The 15,471-nt window shown below is 43.6% G+C and overlaps 1 protein-coding gene and 1 long non-coding RNA gene across 9 annotated transcripts in view; one reads left to right on the top strand and one right to left on the bottom strand.

Moving 5' to 3' along the window:
* LOC149915992 (uncharacterized) overlaps positions 1–8,534 on the bottom strand; it is a 33,147-nt gene extending 24,613 nt beyond the window's left edge. For both annotated transcript variants that reach the window (XR_016471020.1, XR_016471019.1), the window contains exons 1-2: positions 8,454–8,534; positions 3,979–4,103 (exon numbers count right to left, since the gene is read on the bottom strand). This is a non-coding gene — a long non-coding RNA (uncharacterized LOC149915992). The remainder of the gene's footprint in view (positions 1–3,978; positions 4,104–8,453) is intronic.
* The window catches only part of LOC116229737 (ligand of Numb protein X 2-like), a 30,527-nt gene continuing 23,521 nt past the window's right edge, over positions 8,466–15,471 (top strand). For 4 of the 7 annotated variants that reach the window (XM_090150165.1, XM_090150167.1, XM_031594425.2 and 1 more), the window contains exon 1: positions 8,655–8,869. The gene's annotated coding sequence lies outside the window, so the exon portion shown is untranslated. Of the gene's footprint in view, positions 8,583–8,654; positions 8,870–9,069; positions 9,272–15,471 lie in introns of those variants that run through there. The other 3 variants (XM_090150169.1, XM_090150168.1, XM_090150166.1) reach the window with 3 other exon arrangements.

A 15,471-nucleotide genomic window follows, 5' to 3' on the forward strand; every position in this document is an offset into this window, starting at 1 on the left:
GACATCTGTTGCTAACATCTCTCCATGTGGAACTGCTTTTACTTTGAATGGCATCTTTTGTAATGTAGTATGATACTGCTATACTTTTGAACTAACATCATGAAATACTTTTTTTTTTCAGTGGAAGAAATGACAAAATAAAATAGCTTTTCATTGTGCATACTTCAAATAGAGACAAAATTCTGTTCTTGAAATAAAATTCCAAAATTACTATACTGGGACAAGGCTAAGTGAGCAGTGTACTGTGATTTGTTGCAACCAGAAGGAAGAGCAATGGGAGAGCCTAGTACAACAACATGCCAGCAGAGGGTACTCCTACTTTGAGCATCCCAGTGCGGGTGTGTGCTCTAACGGAGGGCAGTACGGGGAGCCTTCACCAGTGTAAGCAAAGCACTGAAGTGAAGGAAAGAATGCCCGTAGTTGCTTACCAACTTCCTGTCACTGAAGGCCCTCACTGGGAGAAGCTGTGAGTAATGTAGCAAGAAAGAGAACACAAATCAAACTTTGAAAATGTTGCTAAGGACACAGATTTATAGCTGCTTCCCAAATAAATAAATACATACATTGCTCTTTAATTCTCAGTCTTCTAGGCTAAGCAGAAGGCCAAAGCAGCTAGACTGATGAAACTATCATAAACACATCTGCGATACCTGTGTGCCTAAAATGTTGCAGCTAAGGGAACACAATTCCAAGCATAAGTAATATTATCAGCATGTATGTGCTCACAGCAATAAATGTTTTCTCTGCTTGGATTGGGAAACAATAATTATAAAAGCAAAATTTACCTGCATGTTCTTGTATACCTCAATTGAAAGAAAAAAAAAAGTTATGATATCTCTAATAATATCAAATTATTATTGCCTGTTAGCTTGTTTTGAACCCTACGCACTAAATTAACTGCCGCTATACCACCACTACTGCAACTTCGAGCCGTATCGGAGACAAACGCAGCATGTCTGCCTTTGGCTCAGAGTCATGTCTCTTCAAAAAATTCCACACATGACCTTTCCTCTCCCCAGCAGAAGTTAAATGATTCAGAAGACCTTCCTTTCTTTTTTTTTTTTAATTTTATTTTTTATTTTTATGTTTTGTAGAAAGCAAGGTGACTTCCAGGCAAATTCTCATAATTATCAAAAGGATAAAGAAATGCACAAGTTGATGTACGTCAGAACAGCAGCAGACCTTTGGGTTCCATGTAACCCTCCATCCCTCCATCACAGATGTTCTTTGTAGTGCTCTAGCAACTGAACTTCTGTGTGCCTCAGTTTCAAAATCAGTAAATGAACTGTAACCTGGGCGACTGCCAGGAAGCAGATCTGCAAATTAATACCTACAAATGGCTTTTTGATGAGTAGGTAAAAAGAAATGAAGAAGGATCAAGTATTATGAGCAAAGAAGGTGAAGTTGCTAGAGAAATTATCAGCAGAGGGAAACTTTCATGGAAGATAAGGAATGTAGCTTAAGAAATCAAAAGCTTCAGAGCTATGAAATGGAAAGAAAAGCATCTTCAACTGCCAGAGAGAACGTGCTGTATCCATGAGATGGAGCTGCCAGCTGAAAATGTTATTTCTGACTCTTGATTTTTAAGATATATTGTAGTCCTACAGTTGAAGAAATTTTTCCTAACTAGCTAAACCCTGGTACACAGATAAATAATTTGGATATCCTTTCTCAGGAAGGGATGCAGCACGTGTGGATTTGTTTTCTAGTCTACAGAATCATGACTTCGACCATTAAACCTACTGAAAAAAAAAAACAAAACAAAAACATAAGGATAGTACAAGAAATAAATGCTGATTTCCAGTCTTTATAGTACAATAGATTTAATATCAACTCCCTTCACACCAGAAAACACACTAGGTTATACATCACACAATATTCCCAGAGCAGCTTTTTCTGAAATATGTCCTCTCTGAGGAGGACCAACACTGTGACTACTACATTTATTATGAATTCAGAGCAAGACTTCTAACACAATGCTACAATAGACCATGGCCAAAAGAACAGTTTTGATCTGGATGCAATATATGTACTTCAATAAATACATGATGGATTTGTGTTCAGTTTTACCTGGCACCTCTTGAGGTTTCATTATAACAATTATTGAATTATTAATACCCTGGGTAACCTGTTCTAGTTCCTGATTTAGTTGGCAACCCTGCCCACTGCAGAGGGTTGGAACCAGATGATCTTTATGGTCCTTTCCAACACAATCCATTCTGTGATTCTGTGATTTCCTGAGTACAGGCAGCAAGAACAGCCTGGTAAAAGATTCAGGTTGTGAAATAATTATCTTAAAAATTAAACCATTCCTAGGAAAGGTTTATGCTATTTTCTCAGCTGTATTTTCATCATAATACTTTCAGGCAAACTCTACAAATAGTAATCTAAATTGATCTACAAGTACAAGGATTACAGGAAGCCCTATAGTCAGGGGTGCAGTAATCTTTCTAAGCTAGCATCTTGGATGCAACCCCTGAATTTGTGTGTGCTGACCACACTCTTCCCTTCTCACACTGACTTTAGTGGCCTTGCAAGGAGCAGAAGAAAACATTTAAAGTTGCAGGTCCCTTGGGAGAGCCTGTAGAGTTCCTAACTTAGAGCTAAAAAAATGTAACCTCAGTATTTGGATATGGAATACGTTGGTCTAGGAATGAGGGAAAAAACTCACAACCAGATGCCACAGCAGCATTTTCAGTAAAGTTCTTCTAATAGTATAATTGTGCTCCAAGTAGCTATGTTGCTTATTTCTCTGATCTCTTTCTAAATGCTGTGGCAAAATGATTTTTTTTGTGGATTATCTTGTTAATAGATAATCCTATTTAGTGGGTATCTTTGCTGCAGGGCAGTCTTGGCTTCCCACCCATTCAGTTAGGAATGTTTATATTTAGCTGCTTTTCTAGAAACGGAGCTACAGCTGTAGCACGTACCAATTACTTCGTTTTTCCCCAGGACACATCTTTTTCTTGATATAGATGGAACAATCTCACTAGAAATATGTCACACTGCTGGAACAGTTTTGAAGAACAAGTATGTTTAACTAGCATGAGTCCAGATCTGTGTTAGATCTTGATGAGACTTGCAGCCATCCCACGTTTTTCCTTTCAAGCCTTTCAGGTGTGTATTGTTGTTATTAAAAATTGATTGTTGTAAATATCAAAGGTATTCTGGAGCAATTTTGGTAACTGAAAGCTCCAGGGAGAAAAATATTTCTAACATCCTGATATTAGGATGCTTCTTCATTCTCCTGTTGAATGGTGCTATATTCTATCAAACAGACAGACACCGAGTCTCATTTTCATTCCAGAAACAGGTGCAAATCAGGCAAAAATAGAGCAATCATTATGGAGATCTCTCCTATTTAAATCTTTAAATTGCTTTGGCATTTGTTGTGCTTGCAGGAAGCTGAATTTAACAAGTCAGTTTTTATGGGTTTTAGAACCTTCATTCTTATCCTTTAACATTCTTTATATAGCTATCAAAGTTCATTGTCCCACTGATGATGGCTAGATTGACATTAGGACTTGATGCAGTCATTTTTTGAGTCTAGGTGTAGGTTGCATAGCTGGATTAAATACCATCAAAACCAGGCTAGAAAACACTTTGAATGATGCTTAAAATACATTGCTGTGGCATGAACGAAGGGGTCCTGTGGTTTAATTTTCCAAATGTAGATGTCTTCCTAGAAAAGGATGCTGCATGGCCAAGCAGAATATAGCTTCTGTCCTAGCAATAACCTTGCTGAAACAGAGCTCACCTTGCAAGACTGGAAAGAGACTGGCGCTGTGGTTATACAAAGTGTACCAACTAGCAGAGAATTCAAAACAAATGATGATTTAAATCCCCGAAGTTCCAACTGTAGGCTATTTTACATTTACTCTGGAGAAATAAAGATGCTCCAAATAATTAAAGAGCAAGACTTGAACACCTTCCAAAAATATCACACTATGCTCTATACTCCCAAGGACAAACACTCACCTTCCTGCTGCTTCCAAACCATGATGGCAGGGAATTTGTGTGCACTAGGAGTAGTGCTACAGACTTCCTGTGACTCCTGCTCCTCCAGGAAGACTGCAGCATGCTGCCATGGCCTCACTTGGGACCTGAAGGGGAAGAGTTTCCTGTTAGTGGACAGGATAACACCCCTTGACATACACAGCCTTTTCCTGACCCAACTGTCCAAGAAGCATACAGTGTTCATAAACACAGAGGGCAGAAAGTCAGCATCTGTTTTTAAATGGCTAACAGAACAAAAGTGGCTAGAAGTCAAATTCTAAATTCTTCAAAAACACGTTATTTAGTTAATACAACATTTGAGAAGAACAGTTCCTCCCAGGCACACAATTATACAGATAATATTCTTGGATTGAGTCTACTTACTATTTGTTATCAGTTTTAATTAAGAGAACAGCACTGGAATTAGGGGCTGGGAAGTAAAACTGAGCGCTGCACTTGTTTTACTAAAATAACTGCTAGCAACCTGAGAGTACCTTATCTCTTTTTCCTCCCCATTCCCTCCACAAGGAGTTAACAAGGGAAGGGAGCCAAGGCAGTGGGGCTCTGCACTACAAAACATCAAATCCAGTCCTGTCAAATAATAATGGAAAATTCAGTAGGACATGAAAATCAGCCTGATAAAATGCTATTTTACCTGTTGTTACTGTACTTCCTTGATAGGTGCTATTTTTTTTCAAGTATTGTTTAAAATGCTGCAACAGAAGGACTGTGATCAGAAAACATCTATTGGTTTAAAAGTAGCTGCAGCATTTCAACAGTATAATTTTACAATGACAAAATAGCCATTGATGTTATTCAAAGCAACAAACGTGAAAAGCAATTTGCCTGGTGTACCTTAATTCTTTTGTGCCATGTTATCATATCTGCACCACTGTAGCAAGCAGGATGGGCTACTCCCCTCCCAGGGAAAGCCAGATGTCCTCTTTGTATCTGCCAAACACACTTTTCTACAAGCAGAGAATCAATCTGTTTACTTCTAGTGAAAGCGTTTTACAGCTTCAACAAATAAAGGAACCCAGCATAGTTAATAACTAACCACTGTTAATAAAACACCACAAGGAAGAATGGGAAAGTAAAGCAGCCATAAGTTATTACTAACATACAAAATTCTCACGCTATCTTTCTTAACGCACTGCTTGCTCTCGTTTATACAGTTGGAACAATGGCACACCAGCTACCTCCTGCATACACAGGATGCAAGGCATACGTAAGGGGAATTTGCAGCAAGCATAATGAAACAGTGCAAAAGGAATGAAAGTGCTACAGAATGTGGGAGCTGAACTCGAGCGATGTGTTTAGCACCTTGGCTTTAGCTGAATCCACCATGCCTTCACGCATGCGTACCTCCATTGGTCTGCTTTCTGCAAAAGGGAGATTCCATGCCATTTAATCACAAATTCCAGGGATGACTCTCTCTCCTTGTTTGTGGGATGTTTTTTTAAAGTGTGTTTACATTCTTGTGTGTGGGTTGGGAATTTAGGTTTGTTTGTGATGAAACATCAAAGTTGGTTCCCAAATTATTACCATGCAGTCATTTATGCTTTGTACCTTCCCACAAGAGGACGATAGAAACACACACGTCGACCAAGGTTTATGCATTATTAATGGTGTCAAACTAACCTCTAAATCTTTGCGTGGTGTGATCTTGCTTCTCCATTCAGTTTTCCTGCTCTTATTTATTCTATCATTTGTTTATTCCTTTTTTATTTTCACTATCAGATTTTACAAGTAATGCTTTCCAAACCTTCATGTTAAATAAAAAAATAGTAATACTCCATAAACATGTGAGTATATTTGATGTATCTAGTTCTGTGCATCAGAAAGTGGCATTTTAATGCTGATGTGTGCATTGCACTGGAATGTGGCCCGTAATCTTTCTGCACATAGCGTGACAGGGGTTACTGTACAAATGATGCCATCACAGGCAGGTAATTACAGCAGTCAGAGCAGATAGAGGCTGGAACTGAGACTGCTGTATTTTATCACAGGGAGTTTTCTCAGTTACCAAAAAGTACACAAGTAAATTAACAAAACTTACAATTCAAATGAACAACAACAACGAAAAGACTCCTTGAGTTCCACAGAAGAACTTTGGTGTCTCGAAATCAAGAGCACTAGAGAACGGAGAACAGCAGACAGCAGGGCTTGTAAAGGTGCCAGGGAAGAGACATCACGCTGACCTTTCTTCAATGTATGGTTAACCTGGGTTATGATTTGAGTGCAACCAGAAAAACTATCCCAATTGTTGGGCTGTCTTTAATGCAAAATGTGTACATCTCAAACAGTATGAGATGCTGTTTAAACACACACAACACATTAATTGCTTGCACAACAATCCCATAAAGAAATCCATTTACGCTTTACAGACTGAATATTCAACTGCTGTTTGAGGAACAAATCCTTCCTCACCAGGCTCAGTTTTACATTTAGCCATGTTGCTACACTTTTGCTTGCTCCTGTAGTTGTAAGAAAGAACAAAATCCATCCATAGCCTCTGAATTATAAACTAGATGATGGAGGAACTTAAAGAACACATGCATCTATTTTAAATATGTTTATATAATTTCAAATATATTTACACCTGTTTTCACCTGGGTTGTTTTTCTGATGGATTGGTATCCTGATCCAGTTTCCATTTCAGCCACACAAAGAGCTGCAGGCACAGCTAAGGAATGGCATGCTGCATTGCAAGGGCAGGAACAAGGTGCAGCTAGGAACCAATCACACAGCAAAGGCTTTGTGTCATCAAGCCACAGCCTTATTTACAGCGTGGATGCTTTTGCCTGGACTGGGAAATAAATTAATTCGAGTTCTTTACATTTATGGTAGCTCAGCAGCAGAGACCTGTATCCTCTGTGGTCTGTTTAGCAACTGTGACTCAGTGATCCCTTTATTGCAAAGCCAAACCAAAATTCCAGCACACTTATACAATAAACTTTCACCATATCTTAATTATACGTGGGCACGTTGTCCACTCAGAAAAACAGGTCATTGGACATGATAAACATCTCCAGTGTGTGCTAACCAGACAGAGATTCCTAATTTTAAAGGCTTGCATCCAGTTGAAATTTCCTTGGGGTTTGTCTTTTCCATACCCCAAGTTCACCCACACGTTTCCTGTCCTCACCAACTGAATTGCAGGCTGAATGAATGAGACTGGTTCTGTGCTAAGGTTTAAACTTCTCTGCCCCAGAGTGCTCCACAGAGCATGGCCTAAGCCTTTGTCTGCTTAGATGCAAGCCAATGTTCAACATAAATGAATTCTGGCTTAATGGGCACAGACGTGAGGTTGGCTCACAGTGCGGACACAGCCTGATGCCTCCACATGGAGCTCTGGTGCTACTGAGTGAGCTGGTGAGGCAATGCAATTCCAGCAGTCACACAGCTCCAGTCTGCTGCTGACCACCATTCCTTCCCCAAAAACAAGCTTTCACAAAGTCTCAAACTAGCAAGATACTATAGAATCATAGAATCATTTGAGTTGGAAGGGAGCCTTAAAATCATCTGGTCCAACTCCCCTGCAGTGAGCAGGGACACCTACAGCTCCATTGGGTGCTCAGAGCCCTGTGCAGCCTGGCCTTGAGTGTCTCAAGGATCAGAGTATCACCACCTCTCTGGGCAACCTGCTCCACTGCCTCACCACCCTCACCGTAGAAACAACTCTTCCCTACATCCAAGCCTTTGTTTCAGCCCAGGATACAATAGGATCTCTGGGCTGTGAGGGCACATTGCTGGCCAGGTGTGCTTTGGATCCCCTGGATTCCCTACAATTATCTCAGTAAACAGAAGAAAGCGCCTTACTGCATTTTTAGTTTTTGGTGAGTCTGCTACAATCTCACCTCTGCAAAAAGAAAATCCTCTCACTTGGTAACGCAGCCCAGCCCCCTCACTGAAAGACCACAAGAAGAGACAACAGATTTACTGAGCAACAAAATGAAAAAGATAACAAATTTAACACGGAATTAGGAAATGGAGCCCAGTCAGTCCACGTCCAAAGTGAAAAGCCATCTTCCTCCTCCGGCCCAATGCTGAACAGGCTGCCCAGAGAGCTGTGGGTGCCCCATTCCTGGAGGCCGGGCAGGATGGGGCCCTGCTGCAGCTGGGGGCAGCCGCCCACTGCAGGGCTTGGGGCTGGGCGGGCTGCAACATCCCTTCCAACCTCCTATTACTCTGTGATTTCAGCACTGTCAGATGGTTTTGCCTAAATGCCACAAAACTCCAGGCCCGACAGAAACACAGACGTGTTCAGGGCCCTGAAAGCGCTCAGCCTTTTTATTCAGGTTTACTTAGCTGTGGGGCACGCCGGAATGACTGAATGGAGACTGGCGCGCACCGCCTCCACCTGCGCTGCCCATCGCGTTTGTTGATGTACAAAGGTTTCCTCGCTAATAAATCCTCCGGTGAGGCGACAGCTTGGCGTTCTATTATTTCTTTACCTGAGTGCTTGTGGAAGCCGCCCTCCTGCTGCGTTACCGCACTGCCCCCTGCTACGCGCTACGGCCGCTCCCAGGGCCGCGCACCTGTCCGCCTCGGGGCGGGGGGAGCCGCCGCCGCCGCCCGCTGAGGTGAGGCGGGAAAGCGGCGCGGGGAGCGGGCGGCGGGGGCAGGGCTGTGGGCGGCCCGGGCCGGCAGGAGGAGGGCAGCGCGGCGGAGGGAGGGGAGGGCCGGGCCGGGCCGGGCTGCACCGCGCCGGGCGGGAGCACCTGGGCGGGCTGCGCTGCCTCCTCCTTACGTACGTTTCGACTTTCTTCCCCGCCCGGAAACTTGGTTCGGCAGCCGCGCCGGCCGCCGCCGCAGGCCGAGTTGGCGCCGGCTTCCCTCTCCTCTTCCCGCCCCGTCCCTTCTCCTCCAGGTGAGCGGCGGACGGGCGCGGGGCTGAGCCGGGGCGGCGGTCCGGGCGGGCGGGGACGGCGTTTCCCGGGGACGCGGCGGCCCGAGGGGCTGAGGAGGGCGCTGCGGCCGGGGCTCCTGCGCGCGGTGCGGGGACGGCGCCCGCCGCCGGGAGCCTCGCTGGGCCGGCCGTGCTGGGCGGCGCCGGGAGCGGCCCCCGGCCCGGCTGTGTGGGGACGACGCGCGGCGGCGGGGCCCGGCGTGAAGGGAGGCGCGGGGCTGCGTTCCTCTGAGCGATGCGCTAAGTTGGCACGTTCTGGTGCCGCGCTGAGTATTAAAGCGGAAAAGCCTAATAAATAGCAACGGTGATAATGGGTAAAGGAGAGCAACGCGACGGCGCGGACGTTTTGGAAATGCCTTGAAGGTAATAAATAGATGAGGCGATGCTCTGGAAGGGTTTGTGGGAGGCTCGCTGTGTGAGGGGTACCGTAGGACTGGAACGCTTTTATTTCAGCTGGTGATGCCAGGCTTTTCGTCAGGATTTTCAGACTGCGTGTCAAGACAAGGGGCAGTCCCAGAGCGCTCCATACAATCGTTTGAGTTGGAAGGGAGCCTTAAAGGTCACCTGGTCCAGCTTTCTGCAGTGAGCAGGGACACCTACAGCTCCATCAGGTGCTCAGAGCCCCGTCCTGCCTCACCTTGAGTGTCTCCAGGGATGGGGCACCTCTCTGTGAAACTTGCTCCAGTGCCTCACTGCCCTTATTGCAGAAAACGGCTTCTTTTAGTTTGAAACCATTTCTCCATATCCTGTCACAGCAGACCCTGCTAAAGAATGCCTTTTTTTTTTTTTTTTAATAGCCCCACCCCCCCAGATACTGAAAGGCTACTGTCAGGTGTCCCCAGGTTTCCTTCTCTTCTCCAGGCTGCACAGCCCCAGCTCATGCTGGGCTATGCCTGCCTGGCATCCACATCCCTCTGCCATTACCCTCACTCTGAGCTTCACGCAGCAAAGAGCAGTGCCAGATGGAAGATGGCACAGAAGAATTGTCCCCCTGTGTGTACGGGGGGCTGTATGCTGGGCCTGGAAGCACACTGCCATCCCTTCAGCTGGTTTGTGGTCCCACTTAGCACTTGGGATGCAAAATGAGTGCTTTCCTGTTGCTTACCAAACCTACAAATGAGTAATGCTGTGATTTCATTTTCTGCTCCTGTTTTACAGTCAAGGTCCAGAACTGTGTAAAGGCTCCTTAGGAAATACTATTCCAGCCCAAGGGCAGATAGTAAGTTTTGTGAGAGGTCTCTGTTGTGTCAACAGTATGTTGGCACAGGGTGACAGCACACAGGTCAGCCCAGGGAGATTCACGTCACTGTCACAAGGCCCCAGAGGTGTCTAGTTCAGTCCTTTGGCTTCTGGAGACTCTGGAGGAGCCCTGGGTTTGAATAGTACAATGTGGTGTACAGGACAGTAGTTAGCCTGCAGCAGCAGTGCCAGCTGTGTGCTGTGCCTCTAAGGGACAGCGCTGATGTTTGTCCTTGGTGCTTGAAGGCCAGAGTTCTTTGGCAGTTCTCCAGTAAAAGAAAGCAGATTGTGCACATGGCTCCTCCAAAACAAAACTTTTAAGTTGCAAGCTGAAACTCTTAATGCTTGAACTGCTCTGTTACAATACAGCTAAGCAGATGTAGAATGTCTGCTGCTGGAAGGGGATGTCAGTGGTCACGTTTATTGCCTTCCCCAATGAAGTTTGCTGCCTGAAGAAGCTCATGAAGTCACAACAGCACTAATGCTTGTGTAGAGGAAAAACAAAGGGGTTCTTTGGCTGAGGATGGAGCAAGGAAATACCAAATCAGCCTTTTGTGGAGTTAGCTGTTGGAATACAGCTCTGCTGGAAAACCTTACCTCCCTTACTGTGTCTACGCTTGTACACAAGCATGATGCATATGTAACTCATTTAAATAACGGAGATGCACTGGCATAAAACCTCAGTGAAATGGAATGGAGAGAAGGACCAGTGGTTGCAGCAAAAAGGAAGTTTCTCTGTTGAAAAATAGGCTTCTTTTGAAGTTTCTTACCAAAAGAATGAGGGAAGTGAGAGCTGAGAAATAAATCCAACCTCCTGGTGTGAGGAATGAGAACTCTAAAAGGTGAAAGAAACAGTTCAGAAGGAATCCGGTGGCTAAAAGACCTCCTTCTGCTCCAGAAAACCATAAGGGTCAGAGATGCCTGATGGAACAAGTTGAGGATTATTCTGCGTAACATGAGTGCCAGCTGAATGGAGATCCCGGTAACGTCAGTTAGCACTTGTAATTAATGGTTTCATAAGCAACGATAGTTCTGTACTTCCCTAAGCATAGTGACTGGATGAATTTACCTGTTCATGAAATTGTAGAGTCCTAAGCATAATGGTAGGCGACAAGAATAAAGTACCTGTTGCTCACGAGGCACTCCTGCTGTACTTTTAACTCTTCAGTGTGCATTGCCATGTATCTCTTGTTTTCTGCATTAAAAGCAAAGCAGAAGTAAAAAATCTGCTGAAACTGCAATACCAACTTCATTTAGAAAATTGAGCTGCATCATCTCATTCCAACTGTGTATTTCTTGCAAGAGTGGTTGCAGCTGTTGTCTGATGGGCTGGAGTATGTTTTGCTGATACGTTACAAACCCCTCTTGTTTGGCTTTTCCTTCTCAGCTTACTTTAGTGGTGCTGCTCATACAGTTGTTAGGAATCGTGTTTGACAGTCTCCCGTCAGTTTATATGCTCTGATTTATAGCACACAAAGTGTTGCTGTAGGCTGAAACTTGCCTCGAAAGTTTCTTGAAATGAATTGAGTTTTAAACCTTTTGATACTTTGGATGAGAAATTGTCCATGAGCCAGTATGCTGTGCACCATTGGAAGTGTCCGAGGGGATTTAGCTGACCACAAGTAGTGGGAATTACTGCACTGCTCCAGGAAAAAACTCCGCAGGCTGAAAGGAGGGAAATGGAATCAAGCTGGAGGAATTTGGAGAGACAATCAGCAGCTTGCACATAGGGGTTGGTTTTATGTAAAGGGCTGCTCCACAGGGTCTTTGTGCAGCAGATTTTTTTGATGGCTATATTGTTCCTTATTTGGAATTGTCTGTGGAGGGGAAGTAGTGGAATGGACTTGTTTTAAAAAAAGTGTTGTCTACCATTGTCTGCTCTTTGCCTGGGCCTTAAATTGTGCAAGTTTGCAAACAGCTGCAGCAGGCTTTCTCATTAAGAGCTGACCACGTGGCAGATAAGACAGGGGTTGAGATGAAACATAACCTTCTTCTTTGAGAATTTTTGCTCATCTCTGCCATCGCTCCTTTTGTGATTGGTGGAAGTCAAGTAACTCTTGATCAGCCCTATTTGTAAAGTTCTCAGACTTATTAACCTCTGCCCCTAGACTAATAAATAACAGATACATTCTTCTCATCTGATCAGCCCTTCTACAAGTCTATAAATAGAAGAAGTGGGGGGAAAAAAAAGCCAACCATCAACCCCTGCTTTGGGAGCCTTGGGTCTGTGTGAAATCCTTTGTTAAACAATCTCGTTTGAAGTGGACAAGAATTGTTGTATGATTATTTCAAGTAGGATGCATAAAAGTAAATAATGGTCTTCTGGGCCTTTTTGTATTTATGACTTAGGAAAAGAGTTCTCCTGTGAGGTTAGCACCTGGCTGCTGGAGCTGAGCCGGGGAGGCTGTGCCCCATTCCTGCCCAGTGCTCCACCTGAGGTGGTGCTGGGGCAGCTGCCTGCTGATGAAGGAGGGATGGCACTGCTGCTTTCCTTGTGGGTAGCAGGAGGACTTTGGTCAGCAGGGCTGTTCCAGCTCTTGCAAATGCTGAGAAAGCCACGCCAATTTTTTTACATTATTTTTAGAGCAATGGAACATAGATAACGATTTACTCATACTGTAAATATGTACCTTAAAAAGTTAAGATAACAATGGTTCTTAAAGACCTATTTCTGATACCAGCTTACAGGCAGCTTTGAATCAGGTTAAGACTTGAAGAGAAAAAAAAGTCTCTTTCTTTTGAAAGAGTTTATTCCCCCCCAAGCTGTGAGGGATGTTTGTTTTAAGTCTGAAGACAACTAGATATACCAGGAGAAATTATATGGCTAAAATGAATCTTAAATTACATGTGCAACCATGCTTAAGCTTGTGAACTCATAAGACAGAAGTCCTAAGCAATAGAATGTGTGCTTAAAATGAGCCATAATGTTGTTCTTTAAGCCTTTAGGAGAATGTAGTCCTTAATGGAAAGAGACTTTATTTTTTTTCCCCACTTTCCTGTAGTTCTTATGAGCTGCCATATGTGGGGAAGGCCGTTTGGGTGACTGGTTGCATCCTGCCTGCCCGTGGGCTGGCGGGAGTTTAAACTGCTTTCAAATCTCCCTGCACACCCTGAGGAACTGCAGTGAGAGCTTGTGGTCTGGGGAATTAGCTTTTTTTTTTTTTTTTCTTAATGAAGATAACTTGTTTTCTTTCCCCTTTAGCATGATCTGATGGGATGTAAAGGGAGCTACAAACTTAATTATCTTTTAATTCAGCTTTTTAGTTGGAACATGCTTGGGCTAGATGGTACTTTGCACTCCTTTTGATGAAATGCCCTGTTACTTTGTGAGGGGAAGTCTGCACTGTTGTGTGCTGGGCAGGGTGAAATGCCCCGCTGGTATCAAGGGATGTTTTCATTGACTGTGTCATATTTCTAAGTGTACTGTAAAAAACAAAATAACACAAAAGTGCTAGTGTAACTGAGACCCAAATTTGCCTTGATGCAGGTAGCTAAAAGTTCTGTGACTTTATCCTGCAGTAAATCCCTAATCAGATGTTTCTAACGATAACAACTGCAAGTGTGACAGAGGATGAATGCTTTGCTTTCTCACAAGACAGGTGAGGCCTAGAACTACAGAAATGCCACATGTCTACCCAAGGCAATCTCACTCCTCACACTGTTTATAATTATATATGTTAATGGCTGCCCTAGAAAGGATATTTAAACATGAACTTTAAAAACACACAGTTGTATAATGCACGGTCTGATTCTTCCCTTATGGACTTTACCATAGAAAATGTCCACTCCTTTTCTGACCTGTATTCTATGACACTCAGATCACAAACAGACAGTAATGTACAGGTAGCTATCAGGGTTGGCCACTTACCAAGGCTTGTTCCTGAGACAAGCTTCTGCATGTTACATACTTATTTCATATTCTGTAAGCCCTGGTGCTGTTTTTTTTTCCATAAACAAGGACTTCTCAGGTAGACACAATGGTGCGTGCCTGGTGCTTGTATGACGTAGGATCTTTACCTCTTGTCCTCAAAACCCAGCTCTTAGGAAAGTGTGTGTTGCACCAGATATTTAGATGAACCTAAATCTCAACATCAAATCTCCTCCTTTGACTTGGCTTGCGGCTTTTTGCTTCAAGTGCAGGAGAAGTTTTGGTTATTACAGGTTAGGTCCTTTATCCTTAAAACATAGTAATGGATTCCCCCTTTCTTTGTGGAAAACCTTATCCACAAATGTCTAAGTGATCTTTAGGGATAGAATTGCAGGTAGTTGCCCAATTCAAAGCGTAGGTGAGATGGGGGTGGAGGTAGGGGTGTTTAACTTCCTAGAGAGAGATTATTAGATGTAATAGGAAAAATGAAGCATACAAAGAAAATACGCGCATGCTGCCGGCAATGAAGATCTCACAGAAGTCTGTGTGTTGTATTCTGCAAAGAAGCAAATTGATTTAACTGGTAAAACAAAACAATCTGCATAAGCTTTATGTTCCTGTGACCATAAAGCAGGCAGCTTGCGTGTTTGTGGGGAAGAAAGGGTGTGGAAAGGAGGATGGATGCAGTGGAAGCATCTAGCGAAGGTGAGAAAGCATCAGAAATGTAAATAAAATAGCTTTTCCTGCGGCATTTATCTTCACTTCCATTTGTTGGCATTGAAGTTCTCCATTTTTCAGAGCAGCGTGTTAAAATAGTCATTGTTTAATCTTCTTGGAGGAACAGTGTAGGTGGAAAACATTTTATGCCTCTCTGGTTAATCCCTCGTTAAAAACAGAGGAAAGGGGAAATTTACAGGTGCTTGTTACCCAGGTGTTACTAACTGAATGACACCAGAATCTCCTGCTCTGTACAAAGGATTGTTGGGATCACACTGTGCTGTCCTGCTGCTTTAGAGCCAGCTGGGTCTCTGGTGAGATGGTTACAGTTCTGTGGCATTGCTGTGGCACTGCTAATTGACCATACAAATGTATGGTATTGAGAGAAGTGGAACAGAGGAACCAATTCCTTAATTTTTGTGTAGCTTTTTCATAAAATCAGGCACGTTTGCAATTCGTGTTCTTCATTTCTAGCAGGATTTTAAAAATAAGTTACACAAATAAAAAAACTTCTTTTTATATTTTCCAGTATTACTGAAACCACCTGAAAATGAAAAGCCTTGTGCCATACTGAGAGCTGATGCTGCAGCAGCTGCTCAGGAGAAAATTCCTTGGGATAGGCTCACTGACATCAACCAGACCTTGGAGCACCTCCCTCCGAATCGGGTTTTCTAGACCAGCATGTATTTTCTAGTCTAATGTGACAGTGATTCTGTTCCAGGAAAATACAGTTGAGAAA

This window comes from Phasianus colchicus, chromosome 14, assembly GCF_987193195.1.
Source record: "Phasianus colchicus chromosome 14, bPhaCol1.hap1.1, whole genome shotgun sequence".
NCBI classification, from domain to species: Eukaryota; Metazoa; Chordata; class Aves; order Galliformes; family Phasianidae; genus Phasianus; species Phasianus colchicus.